The sequence below is a fragment of the Hylobates moloch genome, unplaced genomic scaffold, assembly GCF_009828535.3.
Source record: "Hylobates moloch isolate HMO894 unplaced genomic scaffold, HMol_V3 SCAFFOLD_14, whole genome shotgun sequence".
NCBI classification, from domain to species: domain Eukaryota; kingdom Metazoa; phylum Chordata; class Mammalia; order Primates; family Hylobatidae; genus Hylobates; species Hylobates moloch.
In genome coordinates this window covers 7842274-7866592 of record NW_026652289.1, presented here as the reverse complement: position 1 = coordinate 7866592, position 24319 = coordinate 7842274, and the positions used below count along the sequence as shown (strand labels likewise).

At 45.8% G+C, this 24319-nt stretch overlaps 1 long non-coding RNA gene across 1 annotated transcript; it reads right to left on the bottom strand.

Moving 5' to 3' along the window:
* Positions 1-3296: 3296 nt before the first annotated feature.
* On the bottom strand, positions 3297-23276 carry LOC131381141 (uncharacterized). Its single transcript, XR_009209628.1, has 6 exons — positions 23095-23276; positions 10273-10333; positions 9919-9989; positions 9381-9432; positions 8676-8743; positions 3297-3482 (listed from the first exon to the last, which is right to left on the bottom strand). It is a non-coding gene; the product is annotated as an uncharacterized LOC131381141 (long non-coding RNA).
* Positions 23277-24319: the final 1043 nt, after the last annotated feature.

Sequence of the window (24319 nt, the reverse complement as noted above, 5' to 3'; positions counted from 1 at the left end):
AAACATGGATTACATATTTCTTTAAAGCCATGTATTTTCTGGCTTTTAAATTAGAAAACCCAAATAGGGTTGTGTGGCAGTGACAATAGGAGTTGTCAAATATTCCTGGGACTCCCCCACATTTCCCAGCAGCCTTCCAGCTAGTTAGGTTGGTGGCAGTAATTGATTTGGGCCAACAGGGTGTCAGCATGGATGATGTGTGGCATTTTCTGACCAAGATAGTCAATTCTTCCATTCCTCCCTCCCCTCCTCAGTGATCTTGGTCTACAATTTGCCCAGATGTTTTAGCTACACTGGACTTCTCACAGAGGAAAACTAAGCTTTTACCCTGTTAAACCACTGTGATTTGGCGGGGGCGAGGGTGGGGGGTCTTGTCTGTTACAGTGGCTAGTGTTAACTAGCCTGATTAACACAAGTGTTAACTAGACTAATACAAGTTGTAAACTTACAACCTGTCATTATGATACCCTGATAGTAATAAAGCTGGTGGTTTGCGGTAAGATTCTCAGAAGTTTTTGAGAATATAGTAGTGCCTTATATTAGTAATCTACTGCTATATTAAAAACTACCTTAAGAGGTAGCAGCTTAAAACAACAAACATTTATTATCTCAAAGTTTTTGACGGTCAGGAATTTTGGAGTGGCTTAGGTAGGTGGCTCTGACTCAAAGTCTTTCATGAAGTGCAATCAAAATGCTGGCAGGAGCTGCAGTCATCCAAAGGCTTGATTGGGGCTGGAGAATGCATTGCTCATAGGAGCCCTCAATTTATTGCTGGTTTCTGGCTGGAGTTCTCATTTCCTCCTCAGATGCTCCTCTTTGTAGAGATTCTCAGGCAAAGGAAGCTAGCTAGCATCATTCAGAGAGAGTAATTCAAGAGAGAAAATAAACAGGAAACCACAGAATCTTTTATTGCCTAGTATCTCATGTTGCTTCCTCCCCACACCTATTCATTAACAGTAAGTCACTAAGTCCAGCCACACTCAAGAGGAGGAGAGTAGGTTACACCTTTTCAAGAGGGTTTCAAAGAATTTGTGAACAGATTTTAAACTAGATACACCCCATTACCCCAGAGTGGGTTTGTAGGTAGCTAAGGGGGTAGAATGGTGGGTGGCACCTAAGGTGGGGGGTTCAGTGATCCAACATAAAGCAGGCTAATAGAGTGTAATGGTGTGACTGCTCCTCTCTTACATTATTCCTTAATCTCATCAGTGGACAAAGGGAGCCCAGCCAATTCTATTCAAGCAGCCTGGACTGGGCCCCTGACAAGCATCTGCATATGGAGATGCCAAGGTAATCTGAGATGGGGATTTTCTACAGGGAGCACAGAGAAATTCCTGGTTGCTTACCTCTGTGCATAGACATGATGCAGAGGAAATGAACTCTCATGAAACGGGACATTGTGCCGGAACCAGGCTGGCCCTGGCTGTATAGGGAGGTGGAGTTCCGGCACTGTCCTCTGACATAGCCCCCTCCTGCCAACCTCCCAGCTTGCCTGGTGCTACATAGTGTGCTAATTGCTGATAGAAACCCTGGGAGTTTGCAGAGGAGGATAAGATAGATCCTACAGAAAAAGAAATTCTTCCCTTTGCATAAAACCTGTGCAAATGGAGCTGATCTTGATCTTAGCCCATGGCAGGGAATGGCAGTAACACTGGGAATACTGGCTCTGTGAAGGCTGGATTCTCCATCTTTCCTCCTATATTCATAGTGCCCATATAAGTGTGCACTAAATAAAAAGCACCTTGCTTGTATGTTTTAATTAATTGAATGAGCTAACATTTACCATAGAAGAAGGTGTGGTGGCATAAGAAGGTGACAGCAGTTCTAGGTCTTGTAGGTTCCTGATGCCAGAAAATTCAGCAGCCCAGCCATCCTGATGGCAGCCTTGCATCCTGGAGAAATGGTTGTGTGAGTTCCTATAAAACAATAACATTGGGATCTAATCCAATTATGATATGACCCACTCTTGGCTGAGCCCAAAGTGGGATCTGCACCATGGAGCAGGGCAAGGACCAGAGATAAAGGCTCAGTTTATGCCACTCCTTCTCAGGCGGATGGTGTTTACTTGCATCACCACAAAAAGCAGCCACTGGGGACAGTGGGAGAGTGTGGTAAAGCTGGACATGTTGCATTAGCCTGCCAATCACTATTAGCAGCAGTGAGGATGGGACATTTCCTCAGACTCCCCGGATTTGGACAGCAACAACAGGTTCTGGGGCCACAGTGGTGGTGCAACAGAGCTCCCCTGAGCTGCCAGTGTCCAGAATGTGAAGTCCTCTAGCCTAAGGGGAACATAGCTTCTCCTAATAGGAACTGATAAGGAGGAGCCACAGCTCAGCCAGGGGAAGGGCGGACTTCTTTCTCATCTTGGCATGGGCTTCCCTGGTTGAGACACCAGACTGGTGAAGTGTGACATACTGGTTTGAGTTAGTTTTATTTTATCTTTAAGAGGACTTTTAACTGGACCATCACCCTCAGGAAATGTTTCATGTAAAGAATAGCCAAGAAGGCCATAGATTCCATCCCACCAATGACACACAGCAACTGACCATTCACCCCCATATCCTGCACTGGATTTTCCGTATGGCCAACTCAAGTACACATATTGCTTTACCAAGTGTTGCTCATCTTTGCCTGCAATTACCACAGTTGATTACATTTCTCCTCATTAGCCTAGATGGGAGGGTGCAGGGAAGGATGGTTGGATCAGGACATCTAGTTTCCATACTCCGACACTGAATTTGCTGGGTGGCTCTGCTCAAGTCCATTGACCCATCTGTGCCTCCTCTTGTGGCCCTTGTTCAGACATGCAATGATTCCATGACTGATTTTCAGTGTTGGTCTCAAGCATGTAGCTGCCACTTGGTGCAAAGCATTAGGATATCTTTATAATTGCTAATGAGGGAAAGAAAATTCCAGAGAAGCTGTTTGGAGGAACCTAAGAATAACACTATGAGCTAAGCATTCTGCCCAAACAAATTTTGTTAAAAGAAAGCCAAATTATTACCCTTTTGCAAAATAATAGCAATAATGTCCTTAACTAACATTTGCCAGGCTCTAAATGTGTATCTTGCAGTGTCTAAATATTTTACACGTTGTTTTCATTCCCTCTTGTTCACACCACTGTGAGGGAGACATTCCACACTAGAATTTAGGATGACCAAACACATTACACTCGACGCTTAACAGATGCGATTGACGGCAGTTATTATTCACATACACTCGCAGCTTGGGAGAGGTGAACACAGCATGGGATGCTGGCCACACAGGGGTTGCCCTCAGGAGCAGGGTGAACAGGCAGGGGCTGTGGGTGGCAAGCTTTGTAGCAACAAGAGGGTGAGGTGCCCCCTGGTTCCTGCAGGAGAATGTGATGGGCTTTGAACAATTCCAAGGTTAGCAGGAAACTGATACCCACTACTCAGGGGTAATAGGAGCTGTGCCTGGTCCACTTGATAAGGTGGGTTGCTTGACTGGAGCCTTATCTGCAGGAGTAGAATGGAGAGAGGCTCTTGTGGGTAGGTCAGTAGAGGTACTGCTGATTTGACCAGATTTGAAGGCAGCACACTATACCACGCCTCAATTTCAGCCTTTACATGACACACACATCATATTATTTCATCATCGCAACACTCCTGTGAAATATCATTATACCTTTTTACAGATCATGAAATTGAGGCTTAAATGAGGCCGAACAAATTGCCCAGTGTTTGCTAGCTGGCAAGTGGCTGAGCTGGTATTCAAAGCCAGGTTTGTTACTCTCAGAGTCTGACCTCATAAGCAACTGTGGACAGGTAGATGTAACAACCCATCTTAGACATGAATCAAGAAAAAAGAAGGACAAAGGGGGAACACCCTACCCCAAATAACCAGAAAGCTCAACTTAAACACACACAGTCTTTTGTTCTGTCCACCATGTGACCTCCTGAGTCCCACGCTACCTTCCGCAAGGCAGCTGGGTTAATAAAGCCACCTCAGTGACCATTAACAGCAGCAGCTCTGCCTCACACTTTAATCAGTGGTCCCTGAAGTGCTTGCAAGCCCAGCTGCTCAGGACACACTTTTGATTCTACAGCCTGGAGGAAGAGAAACCATCCAAGCAGATCAACCAGCTCCCAGGTGCTTCAAATTCCCAAGGTCAGGGACGGCACCAGTCAGTCATCCTTTTGCATGTGGATGTTGGGTATGTCAAAGGGTCTTGATGTTCCAGAATAAATTCCTCTACATGGAAAAGAGGCTTTAGATCTCTTTCAGTCCAAGTCCCTCATTTTACGGTTAAAGAAAGTAAAGTGGCCTCCCCAAGGTCACAAAGTTGGTCAGGGCAAAACCTGCTTGGATCCCTTCCCTAAACCCTTTCCCAACTTCCTCCTCCCATGCACACCTCCCCTCTCAAGTGGAAGAAAGGAGAAACTCTCTTCCTCAGCACCCTTTACAGTTAGGCTGACCGTGTGACGCGTTCCAGGCTTCGTGCCAAGAGGGAATCTGCCAGGAGGAGTCTGGGAGTGGTGTTTCCTCCCTGATAGAAAGAAAGAATGGGCCAGGCGTGGTGGCTCACACCTGTAATCCCAGCACTTTGGGAGGCCTAGGCGGGTGGATCACGAGGTCAGGAGATCAAGACCATCCTGGCTAACACGGTGAAATCCTGTCTCTACTAAAAATATTTAAAAATTAGCCAGTCGTGGTGGCGGGCACCTGTAGTCCCAGCTACTCAGGAGGCTGAGGCAGGAGAATGGCGTGAACCCAGGAGGTGGAGCTTGCAGTGAACAGAGATCATGCCACTGCTCTCCAGCCTGGGCGACAGAGCGAGACTCCGTCTAAACAAAAAAAAAAAGAAAGAAAGAAAGAAGGAAAGCATGGCGAAAGAGCTCTCTCACCATCCTCTCCAACCTCTACCTCCTATAAGAGCCAGTGGAGGACCTGAGGCTTGAAACCAGAGGTGTCTTTTAGCCATGAGGGAAAGTTCAGAGATGTGGACACAGCAACTCAGCCTCACCTGGCTGCTAAATCAACCCCCAAACTGCCCTTCCTGACTCCTCATTTCAGTAACAATTAATCCAAGTTTAAACCACTGTTAGTCATGTTTTCTCTTCTTTGCAGCCAAACACCCTCCTCTGAGCAGCAGTCACTAGAGTCCGGCAGTGTGTGAATACCCAGCAATGTCACTCACCAGCAACCAGACCCAGGGCAAGAAACTTTTCTCTGTCTCCGTGTCCTTTTTTGGAAAATGGGCATATATTTTTACAGAGGTGCTGTAAAGTAGTGCTTCCCAACCTTTTTGGAACCCGGGAGTGGTTTCGTGGAAGACAATTTTCCCATGGACCAGGGGTGTGGTGGTGGGGAAGGTTTCAGGATGACTCAAGTGCATTACTTTTATTGTGTACTTTATTTCTATTATTACATTGTAATATATAATGAAATAATTATACAACTCACCAAAATGTAGAATCAGTGGGAGCCCTGAGCTTGTTTTCCTGCAACTAGTCAGTCACACCTGGGGGTGATGGGAGACAGTGACAGATCATAAGGCATAAGATTCTCATAAGCAGTATGCAACCTAGACCCCTTGCATGTGCAGTTCTAAATAGAGTTTGCTATGAGAATCTAATGCCGTCACTGATTTGACAGGAGGTGGAGCTCGGGCAGTAATGTGAACAAGGGGGTGGGGGATGACTATAAACAGAGATAAAGCTTCCCTCGCTCACCCATCACTCAACTCCTCCTGTGTGGCCCGGTTACTAAGAGTCCGGGACTGGTACCCATCTGTGGCCCGGCAGGGGGCAGTGGTTGGGGACCTTGCTGTAAAGCTTAAATATTTATAAAGATTGTATAACATTTTCTAGCTCACAATTGACTGTTAGCTAGTATTATTTCATGATTCTCTTAGCCTACCTTCATAGAGGCTCTCCAACACAGAGCTCCTCAAAACTTTTGACAATACAGATGAATTACCTGGCAATCCTGTTTAAATTCAATTTTTGATTCAAAAAGTCTGCCGTGGGCCTAAGACTGCATTTATGAAATCTTTTAGGGTATGTCTGTGCTGCTGGTGCTCAGATCACACTTTCAGAAGCAAGACTGTGGGACCCTCTGGCTCTGTTTCCTGCTAGTTCAGCCTTCTAGCTGGTGGATTTGCACTAATAATATGCCCCAACCTTCTCATTATACTCATGGAAGCTCGTTCCTACAGTCAGACTGTCCTTACATCCAGCAGCATCTTCATCAAATTCTAATTCCTGGGCTGAGCCAGTGACTCAGACCCTGTTTCTCCAGGTCTAATGGATGTCACTGTCAATCACAATGTCACCCTCAAAGGCCCATGGTCTAGCCTAGTCAGAGGGAACTGGATGTACAGTAAGACAGGTATATGGAAGAAATCTGGGGCGCTTTGAGGATTTCATTCAAAGCAGGATGCAAAGGTTCATATACTTCAGAACTGGAGCCACTTGGGGACCTTGGTCTCAGGATGATGTATGTTATGATAACCCCCAGGACTAGAATCCATCAGTTCCCTTGATCCAGCGCTGTGCTCCAGCCCTGGGACAGGCTTAAAGTTTGTCCTGACCCAGTTCGTCTCATCTGCCTCCCTGTACTTCTGTCAGCTGCCTGTGCCAGGTGTTTTATTCCCCTCCTTCCACTTGTGAAGAAGCTCAAAACCTGCGATGAGCTCTACTTCCTTCCAAGGCCAGTCTTGCCTTCACATACCTCTTCCCTTTCTTCTCCCTGTACTCTCTCCACTGGGTCTCCCCACACTCCTGCCTCCTAGTCCTGTGCTTTGCTCTCCATGTTGCTGAAGTTCACCTTCTTTCCTTCCAGATTGTGCCCTCAATTCCTCTGTTAATCCATTTTGTGTTGCATGATTACCATACAGTAGGTAATTCATAAAGAAAAGATATTTATAAAATTTATTCTCACAGCTCTGAAGTCTGGGAAGTCCAATGTCAAGGTGCTGGCATCTGGTGAGTGCCTTCATGCTGTGTCATCCCCAGGCAGAGGACAAGAGAGCAAAGGAGAGTGGGAGATGGCCAAACTTGCTTTTATAACAAGCTCACTCTCATGATAACTAACCTACTCCTGCAATAATGACATTATTCTATTCATGATGGTGAAGCCTTCATGGCTTAATTACCTCCTAATGGTCCCACCTCTTAATACCATCACAATGGCCATTACATTTCAACACAAGTTTAGGAAGTGCTGTGTTTTGATTATTTGTCCCCTTCAAAAAGTATGTTGAAAAGTCTCAATGTAGCAGTATTAATAGGTGGGGCCTTTAAGAGGTGAGTGAGTCATGAGAGTTCTGCCTTCATGAGAAGATTAATCCATACATGAATTAATGGATTAATGGGCTGTCACAGGAACGAGTCTGTTTAAAAGCCAGCGTGGCTCTCATTTTCACACCCTTGCCATGTGATGTCTTGAGCCATACTGGGATTCTCCAGAGGGTCCCTACCAGCAAGAAGGCCCTCACCAGATGTGGCCACTCAACCTTGGATTTCCTCAGAACTGTAAGTCATGAATTTATTTTCTTTATAAATTATCCAGTCTCAGTTATTCAATTTTAGCAACAGAAAACAGAGTAAGGCAGGAGGGGACATTCAAACCACAGCATTCCAACCATGGCCCCCCAAACTAATGTTTTTCTGACATACAAAATGCATTCATTCTATCTTGATGCCCCAGAAGTCTTAAATCATTTCAGCACCAACTCAAAAGTCCAAAGCCCAGAGTCCCATCTGAATTAGAAATCGGGGAGACTCAAGGCATGATTCATCCTGAGGCAAATTCCTCTCCAGCTATAACCTGTGAAATTAACAAGTTACATGCTTCCAAAATACAATGATGGGACAGACATAAGATAGATATTCCCATTCCAAAAGGGAAGAATAGGCAAGAAGAAAGAGATGACTGGTCCCAGGTATTAATAAATCTAAAATCCAACAGAGAGAACAACATGAAGCTCCAGAATAATCTGCTTTGACTCTATGTCCTGGGCACTCTGGGGCAGGAGTTGGGCTCCCAGGAACTCAGGCATCCTTGCTCCTATGGCTTTGCTGAGTTCAGTCTACCTAGCAGGTCTCACGGGTTGGAGTGTGGCACCAGCAGCTCTTCCAGGTTAATATTTCAAGCTGGTAGCTCTACAGTTCTGGGGTCTCAGAAGTGACCCTTGATTCACTAGGCACAGCACAGCCCCTGTAGCAGCTCCAGCTCCACATTTCGACTCAGCATTGCCCTAATAGAGCTCCCTGTGATGGCTCTGTCTCCATGACAAGTCTTTGCCTGGGCCCCCAGGTTGACTGTGACAGCCTTTAAAATCTAGGTGGAGGTCACTGTGCCCCACAGCTCTTACATTCTACATGCCTGCAGAATTAGCACCATGTAGATGCTGCCAATGTCTACAGCTTATACCTTTTGGAGCAGTTGATTGAGCCACAACTGGGGCCACTTGAACCACAGCTGGAGCAGCAGAAAATCACTGCACCAGGATGTAAAAACAGAGACCCAAGGTGGTCCTGGACAGTGAGCCTGTAGAGGGCATCCAGGCCCATCCCCAAAAACCATTCTGTCCTCTGAGAGCTCTGGACCTGTGATTGAGGGCAGCTTTGAAGATCTCTGAAATGCCTTTGGGGTCATTCTTCCACTGTCTTGATGACCCCTTCCATCTGTACGAGTCTCCTTACCCAACGGTTTGTTGGCCACACCCTTGGTTTCCTCATGTGAATACATTTTCTTTCTTTAAATGGTCAGGCTGAAAATTTAAAAAATTTTTCTGTTCTGCTTTTGTTTTAAATTATAAATTCTATCTTTAAGTCATTTTTTCCTTCTTGGATCTTACTATATGCAGTTAAAAGTAGCTGCACAACTCCTCCAATATTTTGCTTAGAAATTTCTTCTACTAGATATTCTAGTCGGACACTCTTAAATTCCACTTTCTATAAATCCCTTGGGCATGGACACAATTTGACCAAGCTCTTTGCCATTTCATAACAAGGATGCTCTTTACTCCAGTGTCCAAAAAGATACCCTCTTTTTCCACCTGAGACCTCATCAGAATGGCCTTTACTCTCAGCATTTCTATCAACATTCTGATCATGGCCACTCAAGTAATCTGTAAGAAGTTTCATACTCTCTTTACAGCTCTCCTCTTCTTCTGAGCCCTCTCCAAAATTGTCCTTACTACTCTGTTTATGGAAATCTAGGCTTTTTCTAGCCTACTCTTCCAAGTTTTTTCAACCTCTATCGATTGCCCAGTTCCAAAGCTACTTTCACATTTTCAGGTATTTGTTATAGTAACTGCCTCAATTCTCAGTACCAACTTTCTATCCGTTTTGTGTTTCTATAAACACAGGCTGGGTAATTTATAAAGAAAAGAAATGTATGCTCACAGTTCTGAAGGCTGGGAAGTCCAATATCAAGATGCTGGCATCTGGTAAGGGCCTTTGTTGGTGTGTCAACCCCATGGCGGAAGGTGGAAGGCAAGACAGCATGAGAGAGCAAGAGAGCAAGAAGGAGCCAAATTCACTAGTATAAGCAGCCTACTCTCATGATAACTAACCTACTCCTGCAGTAACAACATTATTCAATTCTTGAGAGTGGAGCTCTCGTGGCCTCATCACCTCTAAATACTGTCACACTGGCAATTAAATTTTAACATGAATTTTGGAGGAGACATTCAAACCACAGCACTCTCCAAACCTCTCTTAGCATCTTCTATAAGCCTCTAGTTTACAATATGACAAATGCCATTATGGCCCCTTGTTTGAAACATGTTTGTCTCCCCAGTCACTGAGCTTTCTGAAGGCAGCAACAGCCTTTCATCCCAGATCCTCTTTCTGGCTGGACCCCTCCCCTGGCTCCACCCCAACCTAACATGCCTTCCAGGCACCTGTGTCACTCTGGAGGCCGAAGAGCACAGGCACTTACCTGTGTGATGTGTTTTTCCATCTTTGTTTCATTGCCTTCATCAACCTTCTGATCAAGGTAGCCAGAAGCTGCTGTATGATCAAGTGAAAAAATAAAATCTCAGAATTATTAATCACTTCTAATGTGCTGGGCACCCTGATAAGAAATTTATGTATGCCAGTTTAATTAATTCTTGCAGCTGTTATCACCATTGGATTTCTATCATCTCCACTTTACAGATGCGGAAATGGAAGCTGAGGGCAGGTAATAGGAATATTGCCTGAGGTTGCACAGCCAGGAAGAGAAGCAGTGGAGCCAGGAGCCCAGCCTCTGTTAACTTCTAGCAAAACGGCTCAAGAAAATATCAGCACAAACCTGGTTCTTGGCTGGCTTCTCCTTTTCACCGGTGGACAAACTGGTGGAAAAGTGGAGGGTCCTGTTTAAAAGAGAGTAGTTTAGTTAAATCACTGAGTTTTATTTCCTCCCACCAAACTATGAGCTGTTATTGCAAGATCCCTGAGTCAATGCCAATCTTCTACAGTCATGGGAGCTTAAATACACTTGGCAAGCAACACCAAGTTATACAGTTTCCAATACTTAGAGGTAGCTGTGAATGCAGATCTTAATGCAGTATATTCTTCTGGGGCTGCATTTTCTGTCTGAAACTGAGAATGTATTTTAGATGATGTGCTTAGCATAGAACATGCTTCATCTCAGGACTCAGTTAGGATAACAACAAGGCAGGCACGTCGGCCAGTGTCAAGTGTGAAGGCCCAATTTAGGCCCTTACTGTGTTGAAGGCCGCTGGGCAGATGCCAGGACAGACACAGAAGCCAGGCTCCAGCACAGCCTCAGGGGAAGTCCATGCCAGGGTGTACTTGATCTGGTCTCCCACATAACATAAATGATCCTAGAGACGAAGGTCCTGCCAAGAGATCTCCAGGTGACTCCAGGAGTCCCTGAGGCTGTGAATCTTTGCACCATACTTTAAACTAAATTTCTACAGAGCCCCAAATGCCTGTCGCCTCCTCAGCTCCTTTCGTAAAGGAACATGGGTAAACCATGGACCATTAAGAGTAGATAAAGTTTTGCCAAGTCCCTGGTGCTATGTAGGGAAGAGCTTCTCAGAATGTTCTACTGGGTCCCTCTAGCTGCGGAGGAGGGCAAATGAGCACCAGGGGTCTGGAGGCATAGCTCGAAGCAGCCCCATAACTTGCATGGAATGTTTTTGAAGTCTTGTATTTATCTTAATAATTCATGAGAATTTTACATTTCTGTCCATGCTATACCCATGTCTATTTTATATTAAATGTAGCATTAATAATTGCCCGAAACCTAAAAAAAATGGTGCCCCAGAAAGCTGTACCCACAGTTCTCCTGTAGCCGCCCTGTGGGGACATATGCCCCAGTTCAAAAGCACCAATGTACGGCGTTAATCTCACTGATTATTCTAGAACCTTCTCTGGCCCACACTTAGAAAAACCACAGGCAGCCAGGGGCTTGAACCTAAGCAACATGCATACAAGTTCAGACCCAACAAAGGGAAGAATTTCCAGGAGATATTTGTGCATAGGCTCAAGAAGCCTTTCGGGCGGATCATGAGGTCAGGATATCGAGACCACGGTGAAACCCCCTCTCTACTAAAAAATACAAAAAATTAGCCGGGCGTGGTGGCGGAGGCCTGTAGTCCCAGCTACTCGGAGAGGCTGAGGCAGGAGAATGGCTTGAACCCGGGAGGCGGAGGTTGCAGTGAGCCGAGATCGCGCCACTGCACTCCAGCCTGGGCGACAGAGGAAGACTCCGTCTCAAAAACAAAAAAAAAAAAAAAAAAAAAAAGAAAATGAACAAACAAAATACCTCATCATAAGGCAGGGACTCCCAATATTTTGGATTCTCTGAACACTGATGTAGTCTACAGAGACCCTCCCCAGAAAAAAAAAAAACAACAACAACAAAAACCACAAAACATTTCTTAGGTCTGTGTGTTCTTTAGCAATTTCTAGCAACCTGAGGCCATCCGTGGGTCCCTAAGAATATAAAGATTCCCACTGAGATCCTTTGAGCAAAGGTCCCTTGTAGAGGGCGTATGTTTTTTTAAAATGTTTTGAGCCAACGTCTAAACATTGAGAAAGTTCACACTGATGTCTGGATCCTGGAGACTTGACCGCTTTGGGCCTACATGATCTCATGGCTCCATGGAGGGGAGGAGCTGCCGCTGCCCCTGCAGCTGGGATTCCCTGTCCCCTCTGCCACACCACCCCCATTCCTCCTTCACAGAACCCGCCGGCCCCTGTGGCAGCTGAACTGGTGACTTGTCATGCCATTAGGTCATCGTCGGGGACATCAGGCCCTGACAGTGGACAAGAGTCATCTGGAGTCCATGCTAGTCATCACCTGCTCCAGCTGACCTTCCACCCAGACCTGCTGCAGGGCTGTGGCTGGAGAGAAACTTAGTCAAAGAAGCGGGAGAATCTACAGATACATCCAGTACTAGGAGCATTGGTTGCAGCTGAGGAGTTCAATTCCCCATAGGGGGAGTATTCTCCCCACTCCACTTGGAATGGAGCCATGAGGGTGAGTGGAGAGTCAGAGTCTGCCGCAGCCATGGGGCAGAAACAGCTTCCCACACAACATCAGTACCTTCCCTTGGGACGGTGGTGGCTGCAGCAACAAATTAACACAAATAGGGTGACTTAAAACAACAGAAATGTATTCTCTCACAGTTCTGGAGGCCAGCAATCTGAAGTCAAAGGGTCCACAGGGCCATGGCACCCTCTGGAGACTCAAGAGGAGAATCTGCCATTTGCCTCCTCCAGCTTCTGGTCTCTCCAGGCATCCACTGGCTTGTGGCTGTGTCACTCCAATCTCTTCTTTCTGTCTGTGTTTTCTCTTCTGTCTCTTCTGAAGACTCCTGTCATTGGATTTGGGGCCCATATAATCAAACCAGGATGATCTCATCTGGAGATCCTTTTCTTAATTATATCTGCAAAGATGTTTTTTTCCAAATGAAGTCACATTCACAGGTACTGGGGATTAGGACTCGGATGTATCTTTTGGGGGTCACCATTCAACCCACTACCCAGCTTCTTCTCAGCCATTGGCATACGTCATAGGCAACAGCAGCCCCTAATAATAAGGATCAGTCATGGTGGTGGCTTTGACAGTGTTCATGGTAAAAAGTGCCCTCCATGAGCCAGACCTGACTGGGGAGGAGAATACAGAACCACATCGCAACTTGACTTGGATGCCCTTGGTAATGAGCACAAGAGCCCAATCAGAGGACACCAAGAGATCTCTGGGAGGGATGGAGGCACATGAAAGAGGTCCTGGAAAAGTGAGTAGGAGCTGAGCCTGATTTTTTTTTAACATGCTGTGACCTATTTGCACCCCAAGGCTGCTGAGGCCTGGGGAAGTGCTTAATTTGCACAGCTGCACCCTCATGAGAGCCCTGGTCTCATCTGAGTCCACCTGCCCATGCCCCAAATCCAAACCAGTGTGTTCCCCTCTCATGCTCTGCCAACCATTATGGGGTGAGCCATCCAACACCCACTGAGCACTTCCCTTGTGAAGTTCCTATGCTGGGGTACCCCCTCCCTAGAGCTCTAGATGGAGAGACAGAGAGGCATTCTCCAATCACCTGGGAAAAGTCAATTAGGTGTGGATGCCAGAGGTTTTCATCGTCCTATTCCTGTCCCTTATTTAAAAAGTGAGCGCGCTCTGTGTTCACTGTCCCCTGGTGGGATGCAGTAGAAATAAAGGCAGAAATTGCCTAGCTTTGGTCTTCTGGAAGTCTAAGCCCCTGGGGGATTTCAGAGAATCTACTGAGCTGGCAAAATAAAAGGGGTTAGGGGTATGTATTAGCCCATTATTGCTATAAAGAACTACCTGAAACTGGGTAATTGATGAAGAAAAGAGGTTTAATTGACTCACAGTTCTGCAGGCTTACCAGGATGCATGACTGGGAGGCCTCAAGAAACTTACAATCATGGCAGAAGGTGAAGGGGAAGCACGTTTTACCATAGTGGAGCAGGAGAGAGAGAGAGAGAGACAAGGGGAAAGTGCCACACACTTTTAAATGATCAGATCTCATGAGAACTCACTATCACAAGAACAACAAAAGGAGAAGTCCACCCCCCATGAGCCAATCACCTCCCACCACGTCCCTCTCTCAACACTGGGGATTACAATTCAACATGAGATTTGGATGGAGACACAGAGCCAAACCAGATCAGAGTAGAAACAAAAAATACTGGACCAATAAACAGAAGGAATATTTCCCCAGATAAGGCAGTTTTCCCTAGGTCAGGGAGATATTCTCTTGGGATGTGGGGAGGAGACTGGGATAGGTCAGCAAGGTCCCAGGAAGGCGGCAGCTGCCTGGTCCTCTTAGGTACTTGAGAAAGGTGTCTTCACCCCAAATGGGGCTTTGAACCTCAGGCCTGATTGCCCCGAGCCGAGGGCCAGCCAATGGACTGTAATGTATATAGACTGATGTGATGAGGCCCAATGAGGACCAGAGGATCCACTCCTGCCCCCACTCCACTCAGCACTTCCACAACCTACATGTGTCCCTGAGACCATCATCTGGTCACAGAGTAAGGGAAGTGCCTTGGTTTGCTAGGGCTGCCCCAACAATACCACAGACTGGGTGGCTTCAACAACAGACTTTTTTTTTGTAGCAGTTCTAGGGGTCAGAAGTCCAAGATCAAGGTGTCACTTGGCTATTTCTGAGGCCTCCCTCTCTCCTTGGCTTGTAGATGGCTGTCTTCTGCCTGTGTCTTCACACAGGCTTCCCTCTGTGCCTGTCTGTGTCCTAATATCCTCATTACAACACTGATCATATGGATTTAGGGCCCACTCTAATGATCTCATGGTAACTTAGTTGCCTCTTTAGTGGTCCTGTCTCCAGAGACCATCACATTCTGAGGTACTGGAAGTTAGAACTTCAACAGAAGAATTTTAGGAGGTCCGAATTCAGCCCTTTACAAAGAGGAACTTTCAGGAAATGATCCAGCTTGGTGAAGAAATTGTTCTCTTGAAATAACATTTAAGTAAATGAAAAACACAGATTTCTCTTTTGTACACACCTCGGGATGTGGACTGATTCATGCCTACTGGCCCCCACAGGTGCCTTTTCCCCAGGCAGGAAGGTACAGATCCTGGGAGGGGCACAATTGTGTGTGTGTGTGTGTGTGTGTGTGTGTGTGTGTGTGTTTTAAAGGAAATCTCCAGGTGATTTTCAGTCCCTCCCACAGAGGCCCACTGCTGTGCCAAGTGGGCACAGGGCAAATCCCAAAGCTCTTGCTCAGTTATAAGACAAATAGTCAGTAGGTGCCTTCTATAGGCTTAGCGTTGTGCAAGGCACCTGGAGGAAAACTAAAGTATGTGGCCTGCCCTTACCTGTTATGTACAGCAAGGCGCACGGTCAAAGCAAAGACAGCCCAAAGGCATTCCCAAGCTTGGTGCTCCAGACCTCCCTGTGCACTCACATGCCTGCACCCTTTACTCTCATGCAGGTTCTTTCTCCCTCCCTAGATCTGCTAAGAAGTGTATTATGGATGGGTCACCTTTTCCAAAGAAAGGCGGGAACTTCCTCCCCTCAAGGGAAACAAGTGTCCTGTGGTGGCAGGGAATAAGGAGAGTGAGGAATACAACTTTGTGGCAAATGCTTTAACTCAGACGTTAGAGCTAAGTCTGGCATTGCTGCAACCGAATGGATACTACTGTCCCAACTTTGCAGAAGACTCCACATATCTTAGTTTGGGATCCCCTGAAAGTGGACCTCTGGACAAAGATTTCCTATGCAAGCAGTTTCTTGGGCAGGGATCCAGGAAGCACAGTGAAGGAGAGGGGAACAAGTGCTGGGAAGGGGAGGGGATCAGTAAAGGACACGCTAGTGAGTGGACTACTGCTGCAGGCGCATGGGGTTCAGTCCCAATGGGGACTCTGAAGCCTAGGGTCATGAGCTCAAGTAAGCATGCATTGGAATAAGGAGAATGCCCAGACCTTGTAGGATTGTTGGTCATAGAGTCTGAATTGACACTGATAGCTGGGGACATACGGGACCCAGGTAATACATGAAGTCCTGGCCCAGGTCTAGCTTACAGTGGATTTGTTTGACTCATAGAACACTGAGTGGTTGTTTTCCTAATCACTCAATAGAGAGTTGGAATGAAAATGCTTGGTGGTTGTCAGAAGTCTCACACTGGAACCTTGACCGGTAGCATAAGAGTTTTAATACTGGGGAAAGCCAAATAGAAACCCAACTCCTGTCCTTGGCCAAAATAATTTAAAAAAAAACAAAACGCATCCCCCGGAAAACAATGGAGCTTAGTGGTACCAGCAAAAATTTGAATAAGGCAGGGGTGGTATCATTGCTATATCCCAATTTAATATGTTAGGGAAGCAGGAGCCCAGGAGAGCCAAAGTGACACCATTTTTAAATCAATTCCATCTTAAAACTGGCAAGGCACATTTCTTGCCAGTCACGACCCATGGTCCTGAGATGTTTACAGCTAAGGAAGCAGCTTAGTGATGCTACAAGGACACACTCCTACAATAACAAAAAGTCCAGATGTCCCAATACTCGTATATGTTTCCAAGATAATTACAGTTACGCTTTGATGTACTTACACACTAAAATGTCAAGGATAGTTTTATTTAAATCAACAGAATAATTTTGTCATGCTGTCAGCCCACCCGTATGTGGGCACAACTTAGTTTAGTCTCTACATAGACGAGACCCCTATATAAAAAATTAAACTTAAAGTTGATACATTCCTCTGCTTGCTTCCTGAGAATACCCTACTCTGTAATGGAGTAGTTTCTAATAAACTTGCTTCTTTCACTGCTCTCTGTGACTTGCCTTGAATTCTTTCCTGCATGAGATACAAGAATCCTCTTTTGAGATCTGGATTGGGACCCTATTTTCCAGCAACAAATCCATCAGTCTGGCCACTACAGAAATCAGAGGGTCATGGAGATGACAATGGGCTGTCACAAACTCAAGCAAGTAGTAGCCTGCATTGTAGCAACTGTGCCGTACGTGGCAAAGAGAGATTAACACAGCCTTTAGAACGTGGTGTGCACAGGGGTGCTGCCGTTGACCTGGAAATGTGTACTTTTCCTTATGTATCAGCAAAAAAGACCAGAAGTAGTTCCCCTTCATGTAGGACTGATATAGATTTCTCCTGAGGCCTCTTTCCTTGGCTTGCAGACAGCCACCTTTTCACTGTTTCCTCACCTGGTCTTTCCTTCGTGTGCACACATCCCTGGTGCATCTCCCCCTTCTTATAAGGACATCAGTCATACTGGATTAGTGTGCTACTCTTACAACCTCATTTAATCTTAATTACCTCTTTAAAGGCCCTATCTTCAAATATGGTCATATTGGAGGTTAAGGCTTCAACCCACACATTTGAAAGCGGAGGGACAAAAGTTAGTCTGTAAGAGGCACCATGGTACAGATAGACAGAATGACTCAGCCAGCTATGACCAGCCACCTCAATTCTGGCACAAGGAGCTCACAGAGTAGCTAAGGTGACAGAGAAGGAGATTGAGGTTGTGCCTGGACCCAACAGCAAGGCCTCCCTCTCATCAAGGCTGATCTAGCTTTGGCTGCTGCCGCACGTCCAACCCATCAGCAGCAGGGGCCAACAATGACACAGAGACCTGCCTATCTCAAGTGTGTGCCCCCTCCCAGGGGACGAGTGTCACCAATGACTGGCTTCTGCATGGGTATGTAGGTCCAGCCCCTTTCCTTCAATTTGGGAAAACTCTGACGGATCATTCCAGTTATGGAGCTCCTGTGGAAGCAACTGAGATCTCAGTGATAGCACCATCACAGGTCAGTTTCTCTCTCTGCCCAGTTCTGCCATCCTCACTCCCTTACATGTGTATCTCCCAAGAACACTCCCCAATAAACCTCGGCACTCAGCTCTCAGAGTCTGCCTTCAAAGGACATATGATAAGACAGTAACCTTTCTAAAACTGATCTGAGAGTGAGCTTGCATTCAGAATAGTCCTTTCCCCACTGTAGAACACTGGTGCCCCTCATCTACTTTAACTATTTCTGCGGCTCATTACCCTAGTTGAAATACACAACTGGCGTTCTACAAAAGGAATCGAAATATTGTCTCAAAAGACTATCTTCATGATTAATCAAGGCCCACTAAGCCGCAGGGCCTCCAGCCTTTCCCTAACTGAGGGATACTTCTGCTAATGGTGAAGCTTGGTGTTAAAAATAATGTTTAGACCTGTTTTGTGATATTCTGAATGTAGAACAGCCAAAGCCATTTAGATTAGTGTCATTTGTTCTCATAAATGTGAATAGAATGCTTTGTGGAACTACCAAATTCTTTAAGACACATTACATAAAATGTGCAGATAATCTTAGGAGATTCCTTTTAGAGTTGGTGTGTTTCATTCAGTAAACCTGTTTTATCAAATCACATAACATTTATTTAATTGTCACCAATCATTCCTTTATTTCATCATATAGAGTAATGCATATTTGTCTTTTTTTTAACCAAGAAATGAACTTTCTAAAACTTAAGAAAACATTTAGATATTAGCTTACAAAAATACACAATGATAGATAGATTTTTCCTTATTCTCTTAAGGTGTATGTGGAAAATAAAGTACGAAGATCAATGGAAAAACTAATACCCTCCTGCCTGCCCATGATTTCAAGCAATTAATAAATAAGAGAAAAGAGGAAGCAAAGAGACAACAAAAATATATAATGACATCCCTTCACATGGGGTGGGGGAGAAGCACCACCTCCTCTCCAAAAGGATACCCACACCTTCCAGATTATCTGGGTAGATCTCAAATTCCAGTACTCTGATCTGCCATCCTCAGAAGATCACGAAGGACTGTCAGATACCTTGTTCTTTTTGGGGTACGGGTATGGAACACAGAGTCCCAGTAACCACACACCTTCTTACCCAGCCTATGATGGCTTCAGAGCACAGAGGCTGCAGTGCCCTTGGCTTCCTGACCAGGTGCTCCTGGTTGGCCTTCCCCCAGCACTTCCCAGCAGACCTGGTTCCTGGTAGTGACGCCTTTGCTTTTCTTCCAGGTCTATTTTTGTCCAGAGTCGCCAATTCCCCACCACAAGTCTCCATTCTTTTCCCCCAAGGACCTTCATTGATTTCCCTAAAGGGGTTTTCCCTTGCCCAATCCTGATGCCTTTGAGTCACAGCCGGCATCCTTGCCAGGGGGCCACCAGCCCACTCTGCTAGCTGACCAACAATCCTGTTTTTGGGTCTAAGGAAAAGCGTCTCATGTGATCATCAGAGCTTGAGCCAGAGGACATATATGGGCAGGGCTTAGACCAAGGGCCAAAGGCAACAGGCCCCAAGTGAGGGCAGAGAAGTGAAGTCATAGATAGTCACTGCTGCTCCAGGCACCCATGTGGGAGAGGCTGCATTGCCCCATGAGTGACCAAGTGGTCCCATTCCTCTGGATATAGCAAAATTAAGAACCTTAGCCTTGAAGAGGTCAGGAGGCTTAAAGGGACATTTCGGAAGTTGGGGTCTTTGCACTTGAAGTTATTCAAGCAGTTGAGCATTAAACGTCTTACTCTTAAACCTTGTACGCTCTCCACCAAAAGGTTTGAAGCCTGGTAAAACTCTTGAAAAAATGCACACCATTGTGGTATCCATGTCTTCAATTAGCCCCTATCCATAGAGCAATATTTTAGCTCAGTGACTGCAAAGACACCCTCTCTTCTTATTTTATCCCTAATGCTTAGGTTGCTGCTGGCACCTAAGAAGTATTAAATATTGATGGCATGAATGATCATTCTGACTTGAAAGGGCGTTTATTGAACTTTTTACTCCGTCAAACACCGTAAGCCCTTGATTTTTATTTCTTCTGCTTTAATTTCTCAGAGCTTGCAAATATTTCCTTGCAGGTCATCGTTGCCACCTGGGCAAGACAGGAAGGCTGCCCTCATCCCACTCACTTGTTCTCCTTTTGATCATATACTCTCGTGTTCTCCAATGCATCAAATTGGTGACCTTCTTCTAATCACAGACAAGTACAATAAGATTGGAAACTGTCATGTTTTGGCAGTGAACCTGTTTCTATAAGGATCCTGAAAAGACCAAGGTATATTTATTACCCTCAGTTTCTTTCCCTGACTTGCTCTTTGCACTCTGATGGGCCAGCCTTGGAATATCTCCAAGAGCAGCTGTTGGCAGGTCTTTTGCCCCAGGAAAAAAATGTCAGCTCTGTATTACTCAAGTTGTCGCTAAAGATGTTGGTCATTAGCCACTTCACTCTCTCTCACGTGTTTGTGAAATATGGGTTGGATTCCTTCTGACATGTTACATCCCCAGTTGATCTCCTAACGCAAATAGGAATTTATAGAGAGATTCAACCCAGGAGTTTATGACCTGGCTGGGAGGGAAAATCTCCTCCACAAACATCTTCTCTAATTTTTTGTATCTTTCCCATCTCAACATTCCCACTTCCTAAAGACGCTCATGAAACAGAAGCACAATTTTTGATTGAGCACCCAGTCTGTCTACTATAATACTCTCTGGATCCCTTGTTACCAATATATTGACAATCCTATTTCTAACTAAGGAGTTTAGTTATAAGCTAAACTCCTGCATTTCCTCAGGAGGTGCTGGCCTCATAAATGTCCTGCAAGCAAGGAAAGTAGATCTTTCAGGAATGGCAGGAATCATGAGAAGACTGAAGGGTCAGCTCTTTAATTGGACCATCTCAATCGTTTGGGCTGTTAAACAATCTTTTTGCTCAGTCTTTCCCACATTATAGTAATTAAATAGTTCCTCCCACATCCTCAACAAAGTCAAACACAGCAGCTTCACTGGGTGGAAAAGACCACTCTTGATTTGGATGAGAAATGTTCTTTCCCACCCATGAGGAAGGCCAAGCAGCGAATCCTCCCACTGCTGAGATTAGAGCAGTTATTTCTGCTACACTGCCACCCTTTTCTCTCCACAACACTTTCTCTGTTATCAAGTTGAGCAAAGCCAGGAAAAAGTAAGCTGGTCAAATGTTTACTTGGTTGGTGAACGTTGATAAAATGTTGGCCTCTGTGTGGTTCTGGACGAGACATGCACCCCTGACCCAGCCAGCCCTGTGCTACAATGAGAACCAAGGAGCAGGTGATAGCTCTTAAACAACCGCCCAGTCCCAGGTTTTCAGCCCAGTGTTTGTTCACTTATCCCAGACGTTTGACTCACAAGGGACCGTGTTTATACTGGCTCTGTCCCAGGGTCACTTTGGTTGAGTGGTATCCATTGGTGCAGGTCCTACAGCGAGAGACCAAGTCCTGATGCCAAGAGAGATTAGGAGTTTGCAACGGGAAAGAAGAGAAAGAAACAAAAAAGAGTGGCTCCAAGTCGAGTAAGTTGCTGAGCTGACTTGAGCTTGTTTCTACTTGCGGAAAACTAAGATCAATCTCCGGTCCGGTTGAAATAATCTTCAGACTGTCTGAACACCATAGTTGGTGGCACGCATTTACAGATATCTCAGCAGATTGGAGTGCAGGAGAGCAGAGAGTAGGTGGGTTAAGATATGAGCCAGCTTAAAGCTTCACTCAATGGAAACTGGAGCCCCGTCTTTCCAGAGAGGCAAAAAATGAATAATAATAATTGTGATGACGATGATGATGATGATACGTTAAATAAACCTCCTTGGAGCTTTTTGCTGACTTCTTCTGCTGCTGCCTGCTTTCTGCCTCCCTGGAGGTTCCAACAAACCTTCTGACTCTAAAAGGAAACCCTTCTGACTCCAAAAGGATAGCCAATTATCTCAAGTTTTACAGCATGAATAATCTAATTGGATACTAAGAGGACTCCAGATATTTGCACAAAAATTAAACCATCACACAGAAGGGTATTATCCCCCTGCCTGGCCTCCTTCTTCCCAAAAGCCTGGAGGGTGAACAGACTTGAGTGTTGAACAACCTCCATTTCCTCCTGCTGTACCGCGAGTGGGCACCGTGGCCTCAGGCATGGGACCAACCTCTCCATGTCCTCTCAGTTTGAGGAGGGAGGTGCTATCCGTTGTGCCTCCCTTGATAGGAGAAATCAAGCATGCACTGAAGCCCTTGACAAAGAAAAAAATTGCTGAACAGAAGCAAGGTCTTCAGGACATGGGTCCTATTGCGGCTGGGCATTTTGCAAGGATAAATATTACGTAGTCACTCAGTTTGGTAGGAACTTTGCTCACAAGAATTGGAACTGGAGGGGTTGGAAAATAAAAACTACAATGGAAAAGGCTAAATTCCTTTTATCTTCATTCTTTATTGTTAACTACTTAAGCCACATAATCCCCTCAGTGTCAAGTATCCCAGGCCAAGAATCCTATATACCCAGGCACATCGCCACCCCTGCACCACCAGGCCACATAATACTAGAGACTCGTTCAGGAAAACTCTTTCCAGATTGATTAATTGGTGAGTGAATAAGTGGGGGAAGGAATAGGGGAAAGGGCAGAATCAGTAAATAAGAAGAGAATGCAGGAAGCCAAAATTAGCGTGGCAGGTACAATGGCACCTGCCCAGATCCCCTCTTGATGAAGGACACATGGCCGCAGCTGCCAGGAGGGCTATTATACCCTTCAGAAGTGGCTGCAGTTGCAGAGAGATGCCTGACTAGGGCATCCCACAACTGACAGATCCAGGCAGGTGTATAAAGGTAGCACTGGGTCATTTTAACCCAATGCTGAACAATGCTGCTAAGCCCTTTTAGCTTCTGAGCTTCCATGGCGTCCGCTGAGGCTGTCTCCTCTGCATCACTGCTCAGCTCCCACCTCTGCCCACTCAAACTTTTCTTGTCCTCACTTCCACTGGTGTCGATCTCAAGGGCACCCCTTAACAAACATCCTATCCCTTAAAATCCATCTCAGAATCTGCCTCCAGAGAACTCGACAGTGACCACTAGGAAATGTAGCCAATGGAAATTCTCAAAGACTAAGAGGAGAATGAAGAAGGCAGGGGACACTCCCATCTTCTTTGTGCTGTCATTGCCATTCCTTGTCTGGGTGTCTGCTACAGCAAGGCACTGGAGCACAGTGACAAAGAAACACGTGTTAAGTTCCTGGGACCTCTTTCTCACCTTAGTTTTGTCACTCACAAGCTGTGTGGTCATGGATAAGTCAATGTCTCAGGGCCTCTTTTTGCAAGTTAAGAAACAAGGAGGATAATGATCCTACCTGACATTTGAGTCATCGTGAGGATCTCTTATGACTGTAGATACCAGTGTGCATGGGAGATGGTAACACCCCATCTGCTAGTGACATTTCCCTCTTCTCCAGCCAAAGCTTGGAAAGACAGCAGGACCTTGAAAATGGCAGCCAGAAAGGCAGCCGTTTCCACCCTGACCTTCAATCCCTAGGCTGAGGAAGTCCTTGCAGGGAGGAGTTAGCTGCTAGAAGTCATGGGAGAGGGGAGGGTACTATCTCATTAAACTCTCATGCCATAAATCATATTGAACACCTGCTACCTATGTGTTAAACTCCAGGCCAGTCCACACTCCATAGGGAGATGGAAATTAACTAAACAATCCTGCAAACAAATAAAAAACTCCCACAGGGAATAAGCCAAGTAACAGGAGTTACAGAAGGACTCCCTGAGGAAGTCACACTTGAACTGAGAACTGAATGACGGGAAGGAGGTATGTCGACAAAGGAGGGAGGGAAAGTGATTGCAATCTGAGATGAATATGAGTCCCAAGAAGTCCTCATGGTCAGGGGAGCAGAGAGCAGAAGGCCTGGAACACGAGGGTGAAGTTGGGAGAAGTTGGGAGGCAAGAGTTGAAAACGGGCTGGGGAGAGCATGAGGGCCAAGCTGAGCAAGTCCTGGCAGGTCAAAGACTATTAGCTTTACCCTGAATAAAATGAGGAGTTGTGGAAGGGCCTTAAGCAGCAGGCAGATGGTTATACCGGCTGCAGAGGGAAGGATGGATGGCAGAGAGGTCAGAGTGGGTGGCATTAATAACCATGAGCATTGGTTGATTTACTACATGCTTGGCACAGTTCTAAGTGTTTAAATGAAGCACAGGCACCCAATAAAATAGGTACTATTGGCTGGGTGCAGTGGCTCATGCTTGTAATCCCAGCACTTTGGGAGGCCGAGGTGGGTGGATCACCTGAGGTCAGGAGTTCAAGACCAGCCTGGCCAATATGGTGAAACCCTGTCTCTACTAAAATACAAAAATTAGCCAGGCATGGTGGTGGGTGCCTGTAATCCCAGCTACTCAGGAGGCATAGGAAGGAGAATCACTTGAACCTGGGAGGCAGAGGTTGCAGTGAGTCGAGATAGTGCCATTGCACTCCAGCCTGGGTGACAGAGCGGGAGTCCATCTCAAAAAAAAAAAAAAGGTACTATTATGATCCCCATTTTAAAGATGAAGACATGAAAATACACAGAGAACAAACA